Source organism: Culex pipiens, chromosome 2 (genome assembly GCF_016801865.2).
Source record: "Culex pipiens pallens isolate TS chromosome 2, TS_CPP_V2, whole genome shotgun sequence".
Lineage (NCBI taxonomy): Eukaryota > Metazoa > Arthropoda > Insecta > Diptera > Culicidae > Culex > Culex pipiens.
The window spans coordinates 22,577,162-22,596,531 of NC_068938.1; the positions used below are offsets into that span (position 1 = coordinate 22,577,162).

Below are 19,370 nucleotides of genomic sequence, written 5' to 3' on the forward strand. Positions count from 1 at the left end.
ATGCCGCATCTCACTTAAATGTATGTAAAATAAGTCCGGGTCCATTATCCGACTCATCGTTGGTTAGGTTATTAAAAGACCTTTCCAACGAGCCTAAATTATTGAAGATCTGGCAACCCTGTCTCGAGATATGTCCACTTAAGTGATATTTATTTACTTTTTGGATGCCGGATCTCACTTAAATGTATGCAAACTAAGTCCGGGTCCATTATCCGACCCATCGTTGATTAGGTTATCAGAAAACCTTTCCAACGAGTTCAAAAAATTGATGATCTGCAACCCTGTCTCGAGGTATGGCCACTTAAGTGATATTCATGTACTTTTTTATTCCGGATCTAAAAAATAGATTGATTTTTAATACAACTCCATCATATCAGCCATTGTTGGTAATAAGTGAGGAAGGCTCCAACCACATAGGTGGATTAAGTTAGTTTTGTATGGACAGTTGCCAAATTTGTATGGAAAATTATATGGACAAACTCATGATGCAAAATGGCTTCTTTGGGCATACCGAAGGCACCAAAAAAGTTTCAGTCGGATTAAAAAATACAACAATTAAAATTCGAAAAAAAAGACCGATTCCTCAGTTAATATAAGTGTATAGTGTAAACTTTAAAAACATAAACTAATAAAATATAGCTTCATAATAATCATCAATGAATTATTTCAACCGTTTGCAATCGATAAGAAAACCAAAGAAGAATAAGTTGTTTTTTTCTATTTTACCTTGCGTTTCTGACAAGAAATCATCATCCAACAGATCTGGAGTTTTTTGTGAAAAGGTCCAATAAACCAAATTTTCAGTTTTTGCTTTTTGGGTGTTTTTTAATATCCCTGACTCAAGGCGGTTTCAAAAACACCCAAAAATCAAAAACTGAAAATTTGGTTTATTGGACCTTTTCAAAAAAAAAACTCCAGAGATAAAAAGATAAGATAACACAGTCATCTGAACTTCAAGCTCAAGTTCTGTTTAAGCTTTCACTCCATCATGGCACCATCGAAAGCTTCCAGTAAATCATCTTCGAAAGCATCATTATCGCATCCTTTCTCTCACATTTCAGCCATCTTTCCTTTCACGCACACAACCACAGCTCAAAACGACGCACATCCTTGCTCTCTCCCGCTCTCGATCAACCACTCTCTCCCGTTCGATCTCCCTCTCCCAAAAAAAAAAAAGAGAGCGCATCCCGATTTGGCCGATTTTCACTTTGTTTTGCTCTCTCTTTTTACTGCCGCGCGCTAACTTCGCAGGAAAAGCCGCAAGCATTTCCTCCTCCCCGGCCAGTTGGTCGGTGGGAAATTCCAAAAGGATGCAGAGAAAAGCTCGCTCTTTCGAAGTTATTTCGCGTTAGTGTGCGTGTGTTGGGAGATTTTGCTGATTTGGTTCGGGAGGGGGAGTCATCTGCGGATGCTTTCGGTACTGCGCCTCACTCGTTGTGATTCGGTCGAGAAAGGATAACGCGCGACATGGAAACTCCGTCTTTTCCGTGAGCTTTGAGAGGGGGGATATTTTCTTCACAGATTTTTGCAGCCAGAAAAAAACAGCGTTCCCTTTGTGGAAAGGTGAAATTTTCGGCAAACGAAAATATTTGCGAGTTTTGTGTGGTTGAAGCATGTGAGCGATATTTTTGGAGGAAAAAAAATGATGAAATTTTAGAGGAAAGGTTTTGAAATAGTGCGGGTTTCCAGAAAGTGATCCAACGCAAGTTGTGACAAAGGAAAATATGTAAGGGAATGTTCCACATCGTGGAATTGGGTTAGTGGAATCAGTGCAACATTGTTGAAGAAAGAAGATTTTTTCAGATGGTGAAATGAGAAGAGTTCTTTTGAGAAGTTCGATTTTCCTTCGTCAGGAAAACTTCGCATAAAATCGTGATAAATTTAATATGTTTAGTGTCGTTTCCATTTTCTCCCGAAAGTAGCTTTCCATGTTGAATCAAACAATAAAACATATAAAATTCTCCCACTTTGGCAGCCGGAGAATGTGTTTTTCGTGCCCGTGTAGTGTCATCGTGGAAAAATAAAGGAAAAATAAAAAAGTTTCATCAGGCCACATTCCGAGAAGAGTGTCCGGGCAGAATTTAGGAGGAATTTTCCTCTTTCCACTAGCTGGTTGAAGGAATAATTTTTTAAAAAGGAAAAGGTGAAATTCTGTAGACGTGAGAAAATCCATATCCTCACTCTCCTGCGTGGTTCGAACCTGTCGGGAGTCCCTAGAGTGTGTCTGCCACCTGAAGTTGGCCGATTTCTCGGAACCCTGCCGGTGGAAGGAAAAAGGTGCAAATTAGGATTACGTTCAACAGTGTTCGTACGAGCGATTACTAATCGTCGTAAATAGTAGGTATGTCGATAGCATTAATTTAGAAATTATGTGTTGTTTCAATGTCTATCAAATTGTAATTTATTTTTAAATTTTGCCATTTAGCAAGTAATTATTTCGTCATCTATCAACCTTTACAAAGTTATGACTCATAAAATGACGAAAATGCCAACCTTTGACCTCCTTTCCCCCCCCGACAAAAATAACTCATTATCACAAACAACCTTACTGTGCTTATTACACACAAGTCGTTATTCCTCCCATATCCAACACTCAATAATTGGATTCGCATGGAATCAACCGCCGAGGAGTTTGAGAAATTGGGTCAATAAACTTGTGTGATTTATTTAAGCTGGGCAGGAGCTACCGTTTGGGGGGGGTTGCCGGGCTTTGCCGATTTTTCCACCCCGGTGGGGTGATGTTGTAGTGAAAAAATAAAACAGCAAACATTGCTCATCCTATGGTACGATGCGATAGGAAACAGGGACGACGAAATAAGAGAGCGCAGGGATGTCGGGAGAGAGAACTTACTAGGAGTGCAATAACTAGGGAAAATAGAGTGTGAGAGAGAGAGCAGGAGTAATCGATTTGGCTAGTAAGCTTGGCTTGGAAAGTAATTGAAGGTAGGGGAAACTTCGTTGTTTTTCAACCTTTTTTCAATCATTTTTTAAACATTTGAGCAATTTCAGCCCAAAACGGGAATTTTTCAGGTACTTTGTTACTCAACCTTCTCCGAATTCAATGATGGATATGTTATCCTAGGTTCAAGCCATTGTTGTGTATGTGGAGCTAGTTGCACTCGATAATTAATTTTGAGAAGGGCATAAGTTTTTCAAATATTTTTGTATTTTGTAATTCAAATGTTGCCGTAGCATCGTATCAAAAAGAAGTAAGAGACTAACTTGAAGGAAATTTGAAGAGTTTTTTTGAAAAAAAAACACTGAAATAAAAGTACACGCAATTTGTATGAGTCTATGGGGTTATCTTTTTTTTTCGTTTTAAGGCCTAAGATTGAATCCATGAGTAGAGCAAGCCTATCTTGCATTGACCTCACCAATCTGCCTGAATTATTGTACATGAGCAACTCTCAACGAAATCGGCCGATTTCGACCATTTTTATTTTTTGTATTTTTTGATTTAACTCAAACTTTGTGGGGGCCTTCCCTATTACCAAATAAGCTATTTTGCGTCATTGGTTCACCCATACAAGTCTCCATACAATTTTGGCAGCTGTCCATACAAAAATGGTATGTAAATATTCAAACAGCTGTAACTTTTGAGTGAATTTTCTGATCAATTTGGTGTCTTCGGCAAAGTTGTAGGTATTGTTGAGGACTTTTGAGAAAAAAATAGGTACACGGAAACAAAAAATTGCAGATTTTTATATCAACTTTTTTTTTACGAAAACTTAATTTTTCAAAATACGTATTTTTTGATTTTCGAGATTTTTTTGATATGTTTTAGGGGACAAATATCCGCAACTTTTGAGCCATAGAGAAACATGGTCAAAAAATCTGCAAAATCTGAAAAATAGTGATTTTTGGAAAAAAATCAAAGTTTCATGCAAATACAAGTTTGACATTATTTTTAAATGCAAAATTGAATTTGCAATCGAAAAGTACATCACAGATTTTTTGATAAAGGGCTCCGTTTTCAAGATATAGCCACCGAAAGTTTGATTTTAGCGAAATATTTGCAGTTTTTCAATTTTTAAAAAATAATGACCATGAGTGACCATTTCTAAAAATATTTTTTTGAAAAGTTCAGAAAATTTGCTATCTAAGAGACATTGAAGATTGGACCTCGGGTTGCTGAGATAGAGCCGCTTTAAGAAAAAGAAACACAATAATTGAAGTTTTCAAAATCTCACCAAAAAAACACACCATTTTCTAATGACGATATCTCAGCAACTATTGGTCCGATTTTGAATGTTAATACATAAACATTCGTGAAATTTTCCGATCTTTTCGAAAAAAAATATTTTGAAAATTTTTTAATCAAGACTAGCATTTTAAATGGGCGTAATATTCAATGTTTGGCCCTTTTAAAATGTTTGTCTTGATTCAAAAATTTTTTTTCGAAAAGATCGGAAAATTTCACGAAAGTTTCATGTATTAACATTGAAAATCGGACCATTAATTGCTGAGATATCGTCTTTAGAAAATGGTGGGCTGTTTGGGTGAGACTTAGAAAACTTCAATTTTCGTGTTTATTTTTCTTTAAGCCGCTGTATCTCAGCAACCAGAGGTCCAATCTTCAATGTCTCTTAGACAATTTTATAGCAGATTTTCTGAACTTTTCAAAAAAAATATTTTTGGAAATGGTCACTCAAAAAATCAAATCAAATTATTCGCTCTACAGCATTGCCTTGGCGTTCTCGATTGCGAGATTCCTACTCGAAACTAGGTGTCCGAAGGATTGATTGTTGAGGCAATTGCAAACCTCTTTTTACACCTTAGCTTCCATCTACCCCGGGATTCGAACTGACGACCTTTGGATTGTGAGCCAAACTGCCTACCAGCGACTCCACCGAGGCAGGACCCAGGGAGACGACTCCTACACCTGGACTGAGCTAACGACCTAACCCTCTAGGTTGGACCGGGGCCAACATTTACTTCCCTGTCTGACGGAAGGCGTGATCAGACAAATCTCGTCTCAAAATTTGCCACCGGGACCTTCTGGGATCAAACCCAGGCCGACTGGGAAAGAGGCAACCACGCTTACCCCTACACCAATGGTCACTCATGGTCACTATTTTTAAAAATTGAAATACTGCAAATATTTCGCTAAAATCAAACTTTCGGTGGCTATTTCTTGAAAACGGAGCCCTTTATCAAAAAATCTGTAAAGTACTTTTCAATTGCAAATTCAATTTTGCATTAAAAAGTAATGTCAAACTTGTTTTTGCATGAAACTTCGATTTTTTCCAAGAATCACTATTTTTTCAAAAATTCATAACTCGGCGACAGATTTTTTGACCATGTTTCTCTATGGCTCAAAAGTTGCGGATTGTTGTCCCCTTAAACATATAAAAAAATCTCGAAAAAAAAAAATACGTATTTTGGGAAATTGAGTTTTAGTGAAAAAAAAGTTGATAAAAAATCTGCAATTTTTTTCCGTGTACCTATTTTTTTCTCAAAAGTCCTCAACAATACCTACAACTTTGCCGAAGATACCAAATTGATCAGAAAATTCACTCAAAAGTTACAGCTGTTTGAATATTTACATACCATTTTTGTATGGACAGCTGCCAAAATTGTATGGAGACTTGTATGAGTGAACCAATGACACAAAATAGCATAAAATACAAATAAAATCCATTTCCGGTTTTGGTAGAGAATTGCTCACATATAAAACTAGCATCTAAGTCGAATATGACCACTCTAGGCCAACGGAAATTGGGGCAAATCGGGACACAACTTTAAAGGTTAAAAAATTCAAAAAAATCAGAAAAAGGCTGAAACTTAGGCAAAGTTCAATTAAATATCAAAATTCAAAATACATCTGAAAAGGTTTAAAATGCAATATAATGAAGGATGAAGCATCCCGATTGGTTTAATATGAAAGAAGTTATTGGCATTTGAAAAAAATATCACAATATTCAAACTCAGATAAAAAACTTTTCCATTCAGATTACAGAAGTGATAACCTTATTTGTTATTATTATTTTTGTTTGATGATTTTTTACTTTAGCTATTTTTAAATTTTGACCAATTTTCCATAACCGAACTCGTTATTATTTTTTATTTTGGTTAATATAACCAGAATTATGGGAAAATTTTGACCATTTTCATCAAGGACATTATTTTAGTCTTTGTACCATTTTTTTATATAAAGTTAAAATATGAAAGTTGATTTATTTATACCACCAAAGGAAATCAACAATTTGTTCGAAAATTTTCCCAATCTGTTATTATTTTCATTTAGCCAGAACTATGGGAAAATGTTGACCAATTTTGTCGAGGAAATTATTTTAACTAAGAAATGTGGTCTTTATACCAGAATTTAAAAAAAATGAAAATTTGAAGGTTGATTCTTTAAACTATTAACTTTTAACCCCCGAAAATATTTTGCATAACAAAAATGCCAGACCTTAAAAAAATGAAAATTTGAAGGTTGATTCTTTAAACTATTAACTTTTAACCCCCGAAAATGTTTTGCATAACGAAAAGTTTCATTATTGTTGTATATTGCTAGAGCTTTCAAACATTTGGTTATATGCTCACTTGAATATTTTGACTGGTCTCTGTTAAATTTTACATGTTTTCAAATGTTGAACTAAATGTGTAAGCCATCAGCCAATGTTTACAGATTTTATTCAGCATTTGAGAATATGTAATATTGAATTGAAACCAAGCAATACAATTTTGTAATAAACTAATAATATGTAAACAATATCAAAATCTGTTATTAACTAATGCAAAAAAAAAAACATTACTCAGCAATGCCAAATTGAGTTATCGGGAACATATTTGTTTTATTTGAGTTATTTTTCCAACAAATCTCTGTCATTATTTTGTGTTATTATAACAGCTAATCTGGGTGTTTTAATAATAAATAAGAAGCTTTTCAACTTTTTCTACAATTTGTTAGGCCTGTTGCAAATATTATTTGAAGATTATGTCCCTCGACTCTGAAGTATAGAAAAGGAGCAAAAATATAAAAATTGTAGTTACAAGCCTGATGGCTTTCTTCATGTTTCATAATGTATTGGAGACCACTCAAGTTAATTGGAATAATTGGTTTTCAAAATATATCTATTTTAACAAAAAAAAATCCTCGAAAAAAAACCTCGCGGTTCTGTACACCGGAATTACACACAAAAAAATGAAAATAATTTTAAACGAACCCAATCATGCTAAGCATGATATAAACGCAGAAAAATGCATTTCCAAAAGTTTTCAGTTGATTATACTTCTAATTCCATTAAAATTTGGAAGTTTAAAAAAGCCCCCTGATTTTTCAGGTCGTTTTTGAAGGGAAGGAGTGGCATACATTTTAAAAAATATTTGCAACAGGCCTTATCAAAGATACACAAGCTTCATAATGACTTCTACAAGTTAAAAAAGGCAATTTATAATAAAAACCACCTTCAGGTGGAAATAACTTTGAATATATTTTTTCAAAGTGTTTTTCAATAACAAAACTAATATCATGCCGTACTTTTTAAATGGATGTACAACGCAACCTTTGCAACTTATTTAAATAGAACACGTTAATATTATATGAAGCACAATGAATAAATCTGAATAAGATTGTAAAATGCAACGACAAAAAAAAAACAAATTACAGGCATTTAGATCCACGTTGCAGTTTCTTTTATTTGAGCAGTTTCAATGCAGCAAGCCATTATGCTGTTATATTCTAGACTATCTGAATTGTAGCAAAATCATATTTGATTTCCACCAAGATAAGGCAAAATGACCGGTACCGAAAACCACCAGCCACGTCATACCCAATTACCATAACTACAAAGTTCTGATGAAGACGATGACGACAGCCATGATGATGCAGTCTGCGAGGTGGCGCAAAAAGGAGTGTTCTTACAAAAAAACGTAAAATTACACGTTCCTTCTTGTATGTAGATTTACCGCTCTGTTGAGGTTCTGTACATGGTCGAATCATGTGTGCTGCTGCAGCAGGTAGACGGCTACAGGTGAAAAGCTGGCAAACTTTTCACTCACCATCCAAAGTTGTTCATCATGGTCGGAGAAGGTGGAAAGTCCCGTCTCTCTCTGTATTGTGGCAATTTATATTTTCATTTATCTTCGTTTGGGACCAAGCAGGTGGTGGGAGTCCTGCAGGTCTGGTCATGCTGAGGATTTTTTTTCTTTTTTTTTTTCTCTGTAATAAGCCAAAGTGCACTTGGGGGTCCGACCGTAAAAAGGGGGGTGCCATAAATTAGAAATGCAACTAATTTATTTTTCATTAAGAGTGCCGGTGTGACTAGACGGTGACGTGATAGTTTTTTTTATTGCGTTTTTATAGCACTGGTGAGCTATTAAGTTGAGGTGCGAAAAAGTGCCATTTTAATACTAGCAAAATGTCAAATAATGAATTTATTTGGAAAAGGCAAGTCTGAAAATGCATTAATAGTGTACAACGGAAGGACTTTCAATATGTCTGTGAGGTAAATACAATACAACGAAGGATGTAACGTGCTACAGAATACCATCCGAAGAATCCTGGATATAAAATCCAGCAAAAGCTTTCAATGAAAAATGATCCCTCCGTTAATTGAGTCTTGTGTGTCTGTGTTTACTCTATGTACCGTTCGGCTGTCGCGAACAAGGATTCGAGATGGTACTTAGCTCTAAGGGCACGTTCATCCCGATATACGAACAAGACACGTGACGAAGGATTTGCGATAATGTATCTTTTTGTGAATTTATGGTCGTCCAAAAATAAGAGCACGCCACTCGTTGTGCATCTTTCTTCGCTAATCTTTCCGCGAAAAACATTTTTTTCGAGGTTTTAAACGGATTAAGAGTTTATAAATAAGTCGCATCTGGCTATTTTTATCACTTTCTGCCATGGATGCAATTTTCTTTACATTTTATGTTTCGCAATCGAACTTTTCCCATTGGTCTAAGCAAAACGTGTTGAGACACACCGATGAAAAGCGCTCTTGAACATCACTAATGAGATCAACGAAATTTTCATGATACTCCAAGTGACTTCCTTTAGCACTGCTAGATTCTATTTTTGCATTAGCGTTGCTGACATTTCACCTTCGAGTGTATTAGTAAGATTGAAATTTCCCTCTAAAATTTTAAAACTCGTGTATTTAGCTTTATTTATTTATTTTTTCGATTTTTTTTTATCAATGAGTTTTGTGCAAAACTGATTATGGCGAGTAACGAAAACACTTTTGCTGTATGTTTATACTACAGCAGCATCATAGATTTGGTCCCAAAAATGTGGTTTTGTACGACAAATATCCATTAAAAGGCTCCCCAAAACGTTACCCAGAACCGCTGGTAATCCCATTTTTACGGAATTAACTTCCGGAAAATAAAAACGAAACGCCAAACCGAACCGATTGTGAGCTCGTTATGAAATCCAATTACCACGCGAGTTTTGCACCACGCGTATCGACACGTGGCAATCCGGATTGTTTTCTGGCGAATCAACCGCATCAGCGTTTGGAACGTTTCATTAATTTCGCTCTCTGACAGCGCCGAGGAGGAGATCCTGCAAATGGATTGGAATGTGCACTAGTGATGGGAACCACCTGGCAGCCACGGCGGAATCTTTTCCGTGTAGATGGAGTTGCGCACTGCTGCTGCTGCAGGATGCCAACTCGTTTGGAAAATGTCAATCTTGATGCCACTGTATAGTGCCCGGGGTATTCTTCGCACGCCATGAGGAAGTGGTAGTGCACAGTCTGTTGCACATTCCCGCTAGATGCTACCGTATCGGTTCGTTTAATTCTGCCAATCGAGAGCTCTGGTTATGCATAATGTATTGGAATTTGAATGACTTGTGAACCAGATGTTCAACATGCAAACACATTTAGAAGTCTCTTCAAAGAATTGCATTAAATTCCAGTAATTTTTACTCTTTAATTAATATAATTTAAATGTTTTTTTTTTTCCTAAGGTTTAAAAACTGATTTCAGATTGGTTGGTGATTTAAACTAAGAATATAATTTCAACCAACCATGGCTACTTTCTTTTCCAACTTCCTCAGCGCCGAGTATAGCCGGCCACAATTTTAGACAACTTCGTTTTCTCACCATGGATTCTTGGAAATATATGACGTGTTTTGTAGTTTAAAAATATTTTATGAAGGAAAAGTACACCTGCTTTTTTTCGAGTAGCTGGAATAATTAGCTACAGCTTCTTGAAGATAAAAATTTGTTAAAAATTCGCTTCCTAGTATCATCATTTAATTCGGCCAGGCCAGTATCAGACGGTAAATTTTCAAATTTTATTGTTGATCAAAGGGGACGGTCTTTTATTACGTAACGCATAAATATGGATTTTTCAAACAAATTTTAAGAATTTGTATGGCCACCGACCCCACCCCTCCCCCCAAACTGTGTTAACTGCTCCAGCAAACTGAACTAGCATTGAAATGATTATTCAACTGACAATATTTCAGCACCATTGGTTCGATTTTATAAATAAAATTGTTGTTAAATTTTTATTCAAAATCGATTCTAAATTGAAAAATCTGTTCGATATAAAATGGCAACGTTTCATCCAAATGAAGATACAGTCATGCCTCGGTTTAGCACTGCATATGGGGGATGCAAAACCGAGGCGTGCATAACCGAGGCACAGAGCTTATGGGATTTTGGCTATATGGGAGACATTGGCTTTAATCGTACGAAAAATCATGCAAACATCGAAAAATGTGTAGTGTTTTGGAATCGGGATGATGTCAGCCATCCGTTAAAATTATTATTTCATGAGAGTTTTCACAAAAATACGGATTTTTCCTGTATTTCGAAAATGCATTTTTTTTTCTCTCTAAAGAAACCAAAAATATATAATTATTGCAATAAGGATATCAAATGATCAGGTTTTTTTTCATACATTTTGCATGTAATAAAAACATTTTTAGAAAATACTCCAAATTTTCACAAAACTAGGTTTTTTCGAAAAAAAATACTCAAAATTTCAACTTTTACAATATGTATGTATGTATGTAATAATAACAACATTTTTATTAAATACTCAAAATTTTCACAAAACTACGTATTTTTGTAAAACTTTTCAAAATTTCAGTTTTTACAATATGGGTATCAAATAAACAGGATTTTTTCATACATTTCGAATGTTATTACAACATTTTTTAAAAAATACTCCAAATTTTCACAAAACTACGTATTTTCGAAAAAATCAAAATTTCCATTTTTACATTTCGAATGTAAAAACAATATTTTTTGAAAATACTCCAAATTTTCACAAAACTACGTATTTTTTACGATCGCTATTGTTTCATACATTTTGAAAGTTATTAAAGTCGACTCTCTGGCTGTCGATCTTCTCGATATCAATAATTCTCCATTCATCGATGAATTCTTCAGTCCCTTCAATCTGCATACTTCAATTATCTTCATTCCTCGATATTTTCCCTTGCTTGATGGATCTCTTCCTCGACGGTCCCTTGGATGCTGTTTGCTTTAAACATCTGTTTGCTTTCAACATCTCTAATTTCACTTTCTCATGGCTTGCATACACTTTTTTATTGGCGAAACGAAGCTTTGAAGGGTGTATGACATTAGTTTGTTTTTGTTTGATGGACGTTGCCGTGATTCTCTCCCATTGCTGGGTATCAAGAAAAAAATATTTTCAATCGAGTCTTCATTTTGCATCGTTCTGTAAACTGATGATTCTCTTCCTCGACGGTCCCTTGGATATTGACAACAAGAGAGTCGACTGTAAAAAAAAATGAAAATACTCAAAATTTTCACAAAGCAACGTATTTTTGAAAAAATACTCAAAATTTCCGGTTTTTACAAGAGGTTTCCCGATTATTTGATACCCATAATGTAAAAACTGAAATTTTGAGAAGTTTTTCAAAAATACGTAGTTTTGTGAAAATTTTCAGTATTTTCAAAATATGTCGTTATTACATTCGAAACGTATGAAAAAATCTCGATCGTTTGATACCCACATTGTAAAAACGGAAATTTGAGTATTTAAAAAAAATCGTAGTTTTGTGAAAATTTTCAGTACATTCAAAAAAATGTTGTTATTACATTCGAAATGTATGAAAAAATCCCGATCGTTTGATACCCACATTGTAAAAAAGGAAATTTTGAGTATTTTTTCGGAAATACGTAGTTTTGTAAAAATTTGGAGTATTTTCAAAGAAAATTGTTATTACATTCGAAATGTATGAAAAAATCCCGATCGTTTGATACCCATATTGTAAAAATTGAAATTTTGAGTATTTTTTTTCGAAAAAAAGTAGTTTAGTGAAAATTTGGAGTATTTTCTAAAAATGTTGTTATTACATCCGAAGTGTATGAAAAAACCTGATCATTTGATATCCATATTGCAATAAAAATATATTTTTGGATTCTTTAGAGAAAAAAATGCATTTTCGAAATACAGGAAAAATACGTATTTTTGTTAAAATTTTCGTGAAATGCACTGGGCCGAGCTTAACCGAGGCAGCTGAACGGTGCAAAACCGGGGCAGTGCAAAACCGAGACGTGCAAAATCGAGGCATGACTGTATATAAAATTAAAATACCGCTATGACAAATGTTGCTCCGTTCACGATACTTCTGTGATTTTCATTTTTCATCGAAACTCAAACCATTAGATTGGTAGCAGCGATAAAAGAATCTTCATCAGAAGAAAATTATTTGACGCTCATCAAGAGAACAAATCGAAAGAGATAATGGATCTCTCGCGGTCAAAGATTTTTTGCGCATTCTGGAAATTTCTGAAAATGTGGCATTTGATGTCCCCTAAAACATATCAGAAAAAAGAAAAAATAGTGTTTTTTGCCGAAGACACCAAATCGATGAAAAAATTCCTTCAAAAGATACAGAATTTTCATACATCATTTTTGAATGGGCAACCGTCAAATTTGTATGGAAAATTATATGAAACAAACTAATGATGCAAAATGTCTTCTTTGGGCATACCAGAGGCACCAAAAAAGTTTCAGCCGGATGTAAAACTAAAAAATAAAATTAAAGAAAAAATACCGATTTCGTAGAGATTTGGTCACATGTATTTTCAATTTTCCCGACTCTACAAGAATCCAGATCCAACTAATTTGATGAAAAAATGGAAAATATTCGAAAAATGTTGACACTTAATTAATCAAGTGTTTGGTGCAAGAGGTTTTATCATTGGAAATCATTCGGTGAACTGATTAAAATAAATTGAATGCTTTTAATTTGAATGAAAAAAGAAGAAAAAAAATATAAACTGATCTTTAAAATAGAGCTCTTCAAGAAACAACGTACAGTTTTCGCTTTATTTGGTATGACTTCCTAATATTAACCCATCGAAACGATAAAGGTCCTACCGCAACACACCGCAAACATCACCCTCGGTGGTGAAATATAAGTGCACTTACAGTGCAAAAGCTCCCCACACCTCGGTGAAAACCTGCTCGTTGGTGGTGGATGGGTGGATGGGTTTTGCCATCAACACCACACCGGCCACTACTACTTCTGCATTTACTCACGCCCGCTACATAAATAATAACCGTTTCGTGCAGAGCCTTGAAAATTTGATGCAGGCAGCAGCCTGTGCTCGTTGTGGCTTTTTCCGGTGGAAACTGTGCAATTCACGAGTTGGGCTGTAAATATGATAAGCGTTGATGGGATTTTCTAACGGAAATCGAATTTGTGTTCAGTTTGTCTAAATAAACTAGCAGCTCAAGTGTCCAATTTGTAGAACGGTCATTAAAACATAAATGCTCCACTTACTTTCAACTTGTTATCATGCAATTAATATGCTTCAAGATAACAATTTGCATACATTTTTCTCCGTCGTAAAACGCGCGTTGTTACAAATTATCCTTCCATATTCCGTCGAGAGAGAAAAATGGAGGCCGTTATGCAAATCGGAAAGTACAGTTTTCCAGTGGCAGCATCCCACCGTGAAATGGAAACTGCCACTGCACAGATTTTCTTTTAGTAGTTAGTGCCGGGGCATACTAAAGAAGCACCACGGTGGCGACACCCAAAGGTCAAGTTGAATGTTCATGTACGACGAGGTGCACTTGAGTGTTGGCCCTGGCTTGACACAATTAAAGTTTTGCAAAGCCACTAGAGATTCTTTCATTGCATTGTAGCAAAAGTTGCTCTCAGAGCTAAGTACAATTGTGGCACGTGGCTTTCAAGTATCAACCTTTAAATTACCCTCGAAAATGAATTGCTTCATTAGTTCTCATTTTCCTAATTGCAGATTCTTTTCCCCCAAATCACTTTGTTACAAGCTGCTACTCCTACACACAGCAAACGAACCCGTAACAAGAGTGACAGACCGACATTTACCCAAAAAAAAAAGAAAAAAAAACAGCAATCAAGACAACTCAGACAAGTTGGACAGACATTCTTCACCGCGACCTTCCGTTCCATCATTTCCATCCTTTGGAGTCGCTACTTTTGGGTTGAAACCCATAAATAAAATTAACTCGAGCTCGGAATCCGTTGCAGAACACGCAATTGATACACAGCCCGAACGAACGACAAGTTCGAAATCGAATCCTGGTGCGCTCATAAATTGATCCATTTTGAAGGAGAGGATCGGAATTTGCCGATTTACGCACCGGATTTACGATTTCGAAGTGGATTTGGCGGATGAAGGAAGTTTTGGATTGTGGAGCATGGTCTGGGTATTGCATTCTAAGACAATTCGAAATCCGGAGCAAACAATGGAAAAGTCGTTCTGATTTTTCGGACATACTGCTTAGTTTTAGTATTACACCACTTAAAAAGCTTATTTGACGAGATTAATCTGATTCCAACAGGGAGTGCGTTTTTACCACCCTAAGTTAAAATGGATTTGCATTCGTGTCTTCATGGCGACATGAGAATGGATTTAGTTTTATAAGAGGATTTATGTCGACAGTAAAAGCGAACTTTGTAATGCAGCTCTGTCCTCGCACAATGTATGCTAATTGGAATGGAGAAGATTTACATTGTTATTTACGTGAAGTTTACATAAATGGAAGCATTTGGTACAAGCAAAATCGTTAACAGACACAAGTAGATCTATAGAATAAAAACTCCAATGGGTCAATGAAATATTTTTTCTTTTTTTCGTTTTCGAGTGTTTTTGGAACAATCTTTGTTAAAGAAGAGTTCAGAAACTGCCAGCTCCAAAAACTTTCAAAATTGTTCAATTTGACCTTTAAAAAAATCTCCAGAAAACATCAGAAGCAGTCAGATTGTGCCGAATATTAACATTTGCTATTTTAGAAGTCATAATTTTTCGACAATAAATATTATGTTGGTAACTTTTGTACTTTAAAATATTTGAAAATGATGGGTTAAATATGTCCCAAAAATCAAAATTTTCAAAACGATCATATAATTGTCTTCAGTAATAAGAATCATTTTCCATCATTACCTAAAAAATATTTGAAAATCAAACTCGGGTCTGACAGAGTTTAGTGAAGCTGAGTAAAACAAGTTTAGCTGACTTACTCTTTTAGCGATAACTTTAACTCGACTGACTAATTTATTTATTCATGTGTTGTTTCATAAGACATAAGTTGTAATTTTATTGTATAAAGATGAGTTTTAAAAATCCACATGTTTATATTTTTTTATACGTTTTAATATAAATGAAGGCACAGACAACGGTTTTTAATTTTCAACTCAATGGGATTTTTTCGCTTCTGATATTTTTTTATAACAGAGAATATATTAAATAAAAAATATTTATTCATGCATTATTTATTTTTTCGAGATTATTTGTTTAATCAATTCAATGTTATCAAATTTCAAGCAATTTTTTAATTTATTTTTTTCTTTCATTTTTTTATTTCAATTTTTCTAAATTTAGCTTTCAAAACTCCTTTTTGGAAACAAATTCGGCATAGGGGAGTGACATTAAATTAATTTTGACAAAAATATTAATCAATGCATTTTGAATAAAAAAAGCTGACATATATTGAAATGAAATATCTAGGATAATATTGGTCCAATTTCCAAGGTTTTTTATTTTTTTGTTAAATTGTCAAAACTTTCTGAATAGACAATTTTTAGATAGTCAGATTTTTCAGATTTTAAGACTGACACAATTTTCTTCACCCGGGAATTCCCGGGATTTCCCGAAAAAAAATATTTCCCGTTTCCAGGGAATTGGTAAATTCCCCGGGAATTCCCGCAATTCAAGCGGAAGTATACATTTTCTTAAATTTTTGGAACTATTTTCGGAAAATGCTCTGAAAAAATAATAAATGAACAAACACAACATGATTTTGTTCAATTAAATGTATTGTTTAGTTTATGTATAATTAATCAGATTATCAGAAATTATGATATCAGAATTATTTCTGATAATATTAATTTTTGAAGCTGCTGGGAATAGATCTTGCTTAATGAGTGTTAAATTATTACAATTAGGTAAGCTTTTAACAGGTTGATGTTATTTCATCAAAACAATATTAACTCCTTACCTTCAAATTAAAATTGAGATTTTTTTACGTTTTTGTTTACCATGATCAAATGAGATGAAAATCAAATTTGTGCAAAAAGAATTAATTCAATTGGTTGAATACCCAAGTAACATTTTTTTCCAGGAGTTCTACAAGAGCTCTTCAAGATAGCTACAGCATAGCAGTTTGGACCGCGGTAGGATAAAACTCTCTTCAAGTACTCTTCCAAACTCCTGAAGAAGTTTTGAAGAGAATTTTATCCTACCGCGGTCCACACTGCTATGCTGTAGCTATCTTGAAGAGCTCTTGTAGAACTCCTGGAAAAAAATGTTACTTGGGTACCTAGTACTAAAGAAATAACAATTTGAACTAAAAGAATTATGGAGCAACGGTGCAACTACAGGTAAGAGGGTAAAATGTGAAAAAATAGAAGACTTTTTGAGGAATGATGTTAATTTATCGTATAATTTAAATCATATTACAAAAATACAAAAAAAAATCATTCAAAAATTACTTTCTATTGTTTGTTCTCAAAAAATGCAAAAATATATTCAAAGCTTGCTTCAAATATTTGAAAACATTGGGTTGTTTGGAGTAAAACCAACACTCAAAAGCTTTACATTTTTTCAAGAGCTGAAACCAGTATTGGTAATCAAAAACATAATTTCCGCATGTTTTTTCTCATTTCAATAAACTGGTCACAGAGGCAAGTTTAAAATTTCTCATAAAAAATACCAAAATACATTTCCTTGTAGTTGAATGATTTTTTACATGCAGTCAAGCTGTTAATTGATCTTCACACTTATTTAAACTATTAATGTCGATGTCCTATATAATTTTGTTGCATAATATTAATTAAAACCAAGATCATAACAATTTTCAATAAATCTAAAATTTCACGGGAATTGGCTGAAAATATCCCGTTTCCCGGGAAACTTGTAACCCCGGGAAATTGGACGCTCTACCTCCATCTTCAAAAAAAGAACAATAAATACTTAAGTGCTCATAACTTTGGAAGGGACTGTCAGATCTTTTTGGCTCATCTGAAAGGTCTTTTGATTACCCGTTCAACGACCAGACGCACGATGGATCCGGAAATCATTTTAGTGAAAACTTTCGAGATCCGACTTCGAAAAAGTGTATGATGAATACACTTGTACTTAAGTGCTTAACTTCCGCTATGATTGTCTGATCATCAATCGTTTAGGCTCGTTGGAAAGTTGGAAATGAATTTCTAAAAATATATTCCTTAACAAGTTAATTTTTTTAATGTTTTGAGCTTTCACCAAAAGGTTGTAGCATAACTTTGGATGTTCTTTACTAAACGTTATAAATTGTCAAAAGAGACTTATTGAACGCCAAGACAGAATTAATGACACCATCCCTACCAAATTCAGTTCACTAGTTTCCAGAAAATAGACTGCAATTATTTTTATCGACATCCCCACACACAGAAACTTGCTCAGAATTTAATTCAGAGTCGGTATGAAGATGGGTCTAGGAGGTCGAATTAAGAAGTTAATTTTTAAGAAATTGTATGGCCTCTCCTCAGTGAGGAAGGCAAAAAGGTTGGACAGTAGGGTACCCAGAAAAAATGAACCCCTGCTCCACAAGCGGAAATCGGTGTTTTGAGTTATTTTAAGCATTTGAGCCTGAAGTCGGCGAAAAAAAATGGTTTTCATACAAAAATGACTTTTTTAAACCACTAATAACTTTTCAGGATCATGTTTTATAGCTTTGGTATGTTGTAGAGCATTACATTTCCAATAAATATCTCACTTTTGGGAATTTTTGAAAGGAAGTAGCGCACCCGGAGACAAAACCGTAAGCAAACTGAGTTTTTCATACATTCTTTCGATTTTTTTCATACAAATGTCACCTTTGAGTATCAACGTGTAAATGTTGACCGATTTTGCTCATATTTGGCACAGAGTCCTAAAATAGGTCAAGGAACAATATTCAGCTTGTGGAGCTTGTGAAAAAAGTCCCATATTCTGGGCACCCTATTGGGCAGGCATGGTGTAGAATTACAAATTAACAACATCGTTTCGCTCAATCATTTTGATTGATTTCCCTAGCCCGATTCGCACAAAATGTTTAGCGATAATCCCAAATCCATCACGGGTGAGGGCTTCGCAGTTAAAATGCCAGGAAAATCAATAGCGAACGATTAAACGCCATCGTGATGAAACAATCCATGCCTGGTTGAGACGACCTTTTGCGCCACATTTAAGACGATTCATGGACGGGTCACGCGGATCACGTAAGGCCAACTTACTTCCAGGGGTTTTGTTCCACCCGCTGACCTGGTTGATACCTGCCAGAGTGTCCTGAATACTGTCTACGTGGTCATATGGTTAGGGATTTTATTCTTCAGGGAAGTCACAATAATAACACCAAATGGGTCAAAGAAAAACACTTCCAAACCTAATTACTGCACACGTGTCAGGTCAAATTAAGGCCCTCAATTATGTTACATCAAGCGGCCTAGCATGGCTCAATTGACGGCTATAAGCGCCTCTGGAAATTCACATCAAAGCGATTTTGTTGCCATTCAACGCGTTCTACCACCACTCCCCAGTGAGGACGAACTGTAAACAACGAAACAGTGCAAAGTCCCACCCGGCGTCAAAAGCTTTTCGGGTGGCGACTTCCCACGTGGGACACAGTGGCGGAAAAGCTTCCTTTTTTTGTTTCGGCGAAGCAGAGAGAGCAAACGAAACGAAAAGTAAAAAAAAACAAACCCAAAGCGGCACCAGTAATCCGCCTTGGCTGTCACCTCCAGCTGGGTTTTTGGTCGGAGCTTTAGTCTGTTGGTACGTTCGTTTGATGGCTAGTTCCACACTGAGTGCCGCACTCAGAGCTGTCAAAGTGTTTCTTTGAAGAAACTCGCGCTAGTTCCGCACGAGTTTCGCCGCCATCTTGGAAATGAAACTCTATTGCCGCACTCGATATTTTTTCAG

General features: G+C 35.1%; 1 protein-coding gene across 16 annotated transcripts in view; it reads left to right on the plus strand.

The window, feature by feature from the left end:
- Positions 1–1,408: 1,408 nt before the first annotated feature.
- The window catches only part of LOC120421136 (uncharacterized), a 42,183-nt gene continuing 24,221 nt past the window's right edge, over positions 1,409–19,370 (plus strand). For 5 of the 16 annotated variants that reach the window (XR_005605944.2, XR_005605945.2, XM_039584300.2 and 2 more), the window contains exon 1: positions 1,429–2,341. The gene's annotated coding sequence lies outside the window, so the exon portion shown is untranslated. Of the gene's footprint in view, positions 2,342–19,370 lie in introns of all 16 variants that reach the window. The other 11 variants (XM_039584306.2, XM_039584303.2, XM_039584302.2 and 8 more) reach the window with 11 other exon arrangements.